This window comes from Toxorhynchites rutilus, chromosome 2, assembly GCF_029784135.1.
Source record: "Toxorhynchites rutilus septentrionalis strain SRP chromosome 2, ASM2978413v1, whole genome shotgun sequence".
NCBI classification, from domain to species: Eukaryota; Metazoa; Arthropoda; class Insecta; order Diptera; family Culicidae; genus Toxorhynchites; species Toxorhynchites rutilus.
The window spans coordinates 279,623,638-279,629,637 of NC_073745.1; positions in this window are offsets into that span (position 1 = coordinate 279,623,638).

Consider the following 6,000-nt stretch of genomic DNA (forward strand, 5'->3'; position numbering starts at 1 on the left):
TCCAGGACCAGCTCCAGTTCGGGGACCCTCCTCGGGTGATCGCATTCTAATTATTCTTCGTGATCGTAGCTCCATTTTATTGGGTGTATCTCCTTTGCCCGGGAGACAGCGGGTTGGCAAGGCCTCCATGACCCGGGAGGCCTTCCCCGGGAGAGATATAGCGCTCTGACTCGCTCGCACCCCCTCACTTAGCCACTTTCGACACCCGTTCTCGGAGCCAAGACCAGGTGTGTGTTTCCAGTTCACGCCCGATCTAAAAATGTCGTCATATGATCTTCGTGGAGGCGTGAGATAGGAACATTTGAGACCAACAGGCAGGCTCCTACCCTATGTTGATCCCCATTTGAGAACCCTGCCATGTGTTCTCGTTCTCTGCCATTTTTTTTTTTTTTTTTTTTTTTTTGGCAGACTTATCTCACTTCTTAACTAGGCGAACCTAGCCAGAATTTTCACCTGCCCCCGGGCTTCTGAATGCCAAAGGGGGACTAGGCTCTGCGGAATGCACGTATCTGCATGCTCGTGCTGTTTCAGTCCTGACCGAGAAATTGTCGGACAATCGCGCAGGTGCTAAGGATGACCGACTTTTGGATGCCGGCCAATTCCTTCTCCATATTCAACACCTTTAGCGCTTCCAGAAGTGTCTTCGGGACAATTCCAGTTCCAGAGAGAACGACTGGAACAATTCTTGGGACCTCCCTTAGCCCCCACAGTTCCTTGAGCTCCACGGCCAATGGTCGGTACTTGCAGATTTTGCGACCGTGGGTCTCCTCCAGATTCTGGTTCAGTGGAATAGCGACATCGATGATGGTGACTTTGCGGTCGCTCTTGTCGTAAACCATTATATCTGGGCGGTTGTGGTGGATCGAGAGGTCGGTCAGAACAGTGCGATCCCAGTACAGCTTGAAACGGTCATTTTCCAGGACAGGTGCAGGCAGGTACCGGTAGTTTGGTACGTTGTCTTCCAGTAGAGCACATTGGAGCGCCAGTTGTCGATGAACAATACGGGCCACGTTGTTGTGGCGCTCGGTGTAGGCTGCGTTGGCCAAAACGGGACAGCCTCCCATAATGTGCTCTATGTTTTCACCTGGTTGATGGCACATCCGGCAAATGTCATCAACGTCTTGATGCCAGACGTACCGCCTGCAGTTTCTCGTCGGCATTATCCTGTCCTGGATGGCTATCATGTCGGCTTCTACTACTGAAGAGAGTTCACCACGCGTTAGCCACAGATTAGATGCGGCCTTGTCGACGTGTGGCCGGTCCAGTTGATGGGGGTGGGCACCATGCACTGCCTTCTGCTTCCAAGCTGCAATCTTCTCCTCCACTGTCTGCAGATTGCAGTTGAGTTGGTACTCCGCTTGCGCCAAGTGCAGAGCGCTGTATCCTCTGTCGGCGGCGCAGACAGCCCGGTATAGCGCGTTTTGGTTGGCGCGTTCTGCGAAGTACTCGCGCAGTTGTCGTACCTGGGCAACACACAGTGCAGATATGTCGACTATTCCAAGTCCCCCTTCTTTGCGTGGCAGTGAAACTCTCTCCAGTGCCGATTGAGGATGGTGCATTCCGGCCTCTTTGAATGCTTTCCTCATCCTCCTCTCAAGGTCCTCTAGGTTAGTTTTGCTCCATTTGACTACACCAAAACTGAAGGTCAGTAGGGGAACCGCGAATGTGTTGATCGCGCGTACCTTGTTCCCCGCGTTGAGGAAAGTCCTCAGGACACAGTTCACTCGACTCAAGAACTTGTCTCGCAGCTCCGTCTTGATGTCGGAGTGGCGAATCCCGGTGAGCTGTCGGAATCCAAGATATTTATAGGATTCGCCACGAACCATGTCTCTTATGAACTCGCCGTCATAGACCTCGTAACCTCCGGATTCGGTAAGCTGCCCTTTCAGCAGATGGACACAGCGGCACTTGTCGAGGCCGAACTCCATGCAGATGTCCCTGCTTATGTCTTCGACAACCCGGATAGCTACACCTAGACGCTGACGTGAATCAGCGTAGACCTTGAGATCATCCATGTAGAAGGTATGGGTCACTTCTTCGTGGGCGCCGTCGCCATACCTTATTTTATAGCCATGACCGTTTCTATTGAGCGTCCTACTGAGGGGGTTCAGTGCCAGACAAAACCAAAGCGGGCTGAAAGAGTCGCCTTGGAATATCCCCCTCTTTATCTGCAGCGTTCTAGACTGCAACACATTTTCCCCATCACTGAGGTGCAGAGACGTGCTCCACTGCCTCATCGCATGCTGCAGGAACCTAACGACGACGGGATCAATCTTGTATAGCTCCAATACCCGGACGAGAAACGAGTGAGGTATGGAGTCATAAGCCTTCCTGTAATCGATGTAGGCCATACTTAGGTTCCGCTGGTTATATACCGCCTGGCCGACTATGGCTGCGTCGATGATGGCCTGGTCTTTGCAGCCATGCGTATTTTTCCTGCATCCTTTCTGCTCTTCTGCGATGATATGGTGTTGTTCGCAGTGGGCAGAAACTTTGGCGGTTATGATGCTGCTTAATATCTTGTACAGACTCGATAGGCACGTTATCGGCCTGTACTTTGATGGGTTCAATGTGTTGCTGTCTTTCGGGAGGAGGAATGTGACGCCACGGGTGGCGAATTCAGGGAGGTTGTGTGGGTCACGTAGCACCTTGTTGAAGCACTCAGCTATCTTTTGATGTGCGACGGTCAGCTTCTTGTGCCAGAAGTTCTGAACACCATCGGGGCCCGGTGCTGCCCAGTTCCTCAGGTACCGCGAGGCTTCGCGGACATCGTTCTCTTCGACGATGATAGCTGGCATCTCTCCAATTTCACCACAACTCTCCTCCTCCCGTCTTAACCACATTTGCCCGTCGCGATGTTGTACTGGGGTCTCCCAAATACCAGCCCAGAAGTTCGTCACATCGCTAATATCTGGCAAACCTTCGCGGTAGTCGGGCTTCTCGTCGCTAATGTGGTCGTAGAACGCTTTTTCGTTATCTCTGAACATCCGATTTTGTTCCTGGCGCTTTGCAGAGTCAGAGTAACGTTTCAGCCGTTTAGTTAGGACGCTCAATTGCTGTACCAGTGTGTCGAGTTTTTCCGTCAGCTGGTGAGCTCCCAGCTGGCGAAGTTCAGTAGGCCGCACGATCACAGCAACTTGGCGACATAATTTCGCCGATCTGTTGCCTCTTTTGTACGCCATCAGTCTTCCAATTGCGGCGCGCTTGTTTAGGATCCGTTGCTCCAATCTCCTTCGCCATGGAGGCTCACGCCTTTCACGGAGATGTTGGAGCAGTCCGCCTCTTGGCCTAATACGGTATCCTAAACTTTTGGCGGTCGCCACAGCAGCACAGTAAACTTTCAGTTGCAGCTCCTCCATGTTCTCAGCATCAACCAAGTGCAGCGGAAGAACGTGCTCGTTCATGAGCTTTACTGCACTTGTCAGCCTGCGGGAATGCTGCAACTTCGGGATCCTGGGGCGCGACAATGGGTCTGTGTCGCGGAACTGTGAGATCGCCTCGTCGTAGTGGAAGACCAGATCGCGTAGTAGTTGTTGATCTGGCTGTGGGTCTTCCGGCTCAGGGGGTTGTAGTACTGTGGCCTCCACTGGTGCTGATTCGCGTGCCCCACTCGCGAATGAATTGCTCAGCCGTACTGAACTTCGTCTCGACACATCGCTTGCTCTGTTGTTCCTGGAGCTTATTTCTCTCTGCACCTGCTGCTTGATCTCGTCGATTTGCGTTTGGGAGAGCATGTTGTTGCGTACTATCGCTCTACGCCTCGCGTTCATCGCGTTCTGATCAAGCCTCCCGACGAACTCTGGATACGCTTCCTCGAACATTGTTAGTATTCGAGGGCGACCGCTCATGTCCGTCTCCAAAGCAGTGCAGATGTAATAGGCGCGGATCACGAATTCATTCATTTCGTGGGTCCACATGATCCGGCGCCTAGTGGTACCCACAAGTGTGGACGACTGTCGTCTGGCAGTCGCAACACGTCTCGTAGGCGCAGCGTTTCTTGGGTGATGTCGATGGCTGCTGTTTCCGTGTGGCGGTAGCTCTTCGGGTTGAACCCGGCTGGTGGCCCGCTCTTGCACATCGCCCTCCAGCCGCTGGCCGCTCGCTCTTACGCCCGTTCCAGGACCAGCTCCAGTTCGGGGACCCTCCTCGGGTGATCGCATTCTAATTAATCTTCGTGATCGTAGCTCCATGTTATTGGGTGTATCTCCTTTGCCCGGGAGACAGCGGGTTGGCAAGGCCTCCATGACCCGGGAGGCCTTCCCCGGGAGAGATATAGCGCTCTGACTCGCTCGCACCCCCTCACTTAGCCACTTTCGACACCCGTTCTCGGAGCCAAGACCAGGTGTGTGTTTCCAGTTCACGCCCGATCTAAAAATGTCGTCATATGATCTTCGTGGAGGCGTGAGATAGGAACATTTGAGACCAACAGGCAGGCTCCTACCCTATGTTGATCCCCATTTGAGAACATTTTTTTTTTTTGGCAGACTTATCTCACTTCTTAACTAGGCGAACCTAGCCAGAATTTTCACCTGCCCCCGGGCTTCTGAATGCCAAAGGGGGACTAGGCTCTGCGGAATGCACGTATCTGCATGCTCGTGCTGTTTTAGTCCTGACCGAGGAATTGTCGGACAATCGCGCAGGTGCTAAGGATGACCGACTTTTGGATGCCGGCCAATTCCTTCTCGATGTTCAACACCTTTAGCGCTTCCAGAAGTGTCTTCGGGATAATTCCAGTTCCAGAGAGAACGACTGGAACAATTCTTGGGACCTCCCTTAGCCCCCACAGTTCCTTGAGCTCCACGGCCAATGGTCGGTACTTGCAGATTTTGCGACCGTGGGTCTCCTCCAGATTCTGGTTCAGTGGAATAGCGACATCGATGATGGTGACTTTGCGGTCGCTCTTGTCGTAAACCATTATATCTGGGCGGTTGTGGTGGATCGAGAGGTCGGTCAGAACAGTGCGATCCCAGTACAGCTTGAAACGGTCATTTTCCAGGACAGGTGCAGGCAGGTACCGGTAGTTTGGTACGTTGTCTTCCAGTAGAGCACATTGGAGCGCCAGTTGTCGATGAACAATACGGGCCACGTTGTTGTGGCGCTCGGTGTAGGCTGCGTTGGCCAAAACGGGACAGCCTCCCATAATGTGCTCTATGTTTTCACCTGGTTGATGGCACATCCGGCAAATGTCATCAACGTCTTGATGCCAGACGTACCGCCTGCAGTTTCTCGTCGGCATTATCCTGTCCTGGATGGCTATCATGTCGGCTTCTACTACTGAAGAGAGTTCACCACGCGTTAGCCACAGATTAGATGCGGCCTTGTCGACGTGTGGCCGGTCCAGTTGATGGGGGTGGGCACCATGCACTGCCTTCTGCTTCCAAGCTGCAATCTTCTCCTCCACTGTCTGCAGATTGCAGTTGAGTTGGTACTCCGCTTGCGCCAAGTGCAGAGCGCTGTATCCTCTGTCGGCGGCGCAGACAGCCCGGTATAGCGCGTTTTGGTTGGCGCGTTCTGCGAAGTACTCGCGCAGTTGTCGTACCTGGGCAACACACAGTGCAGAAATGTCGACGATTCCAAGTCCCCCTTCTTTGCGTGGTAGTGAAACTCTCTCCAGTGCCGATTGAGGATGGTGCATTCCGGCCTCTTTGAATGCTTTCCTCATCCTCCTCTCAAGGTCCTCTAGGTTAGTTTTGCTCCATTTGACTACACCAAAACTGAAGGTCAGCAGGGGAACCGCGAATGTGTTGATCGCGCGTACCTTGTTCCCCGCGTTGAGGAAAGTCCTCAGGACACAGTTCACTCGACTCAAGAACTTGTCTCGCAGCTCCGTCTTGATGTCGGAGTGGCGAATCCCGGTGAGCTGTCGGAATCCAAGATATTTATAGGATTCGCCACGAACCATGTCTCTTATGAACTCGCCGTCATAGACCTCGTAACCTCCGGATTCGGTAAGCTGCCCTTTCAGCAGATGGACACAGCGGCACTTGTCGAGGCCGAACT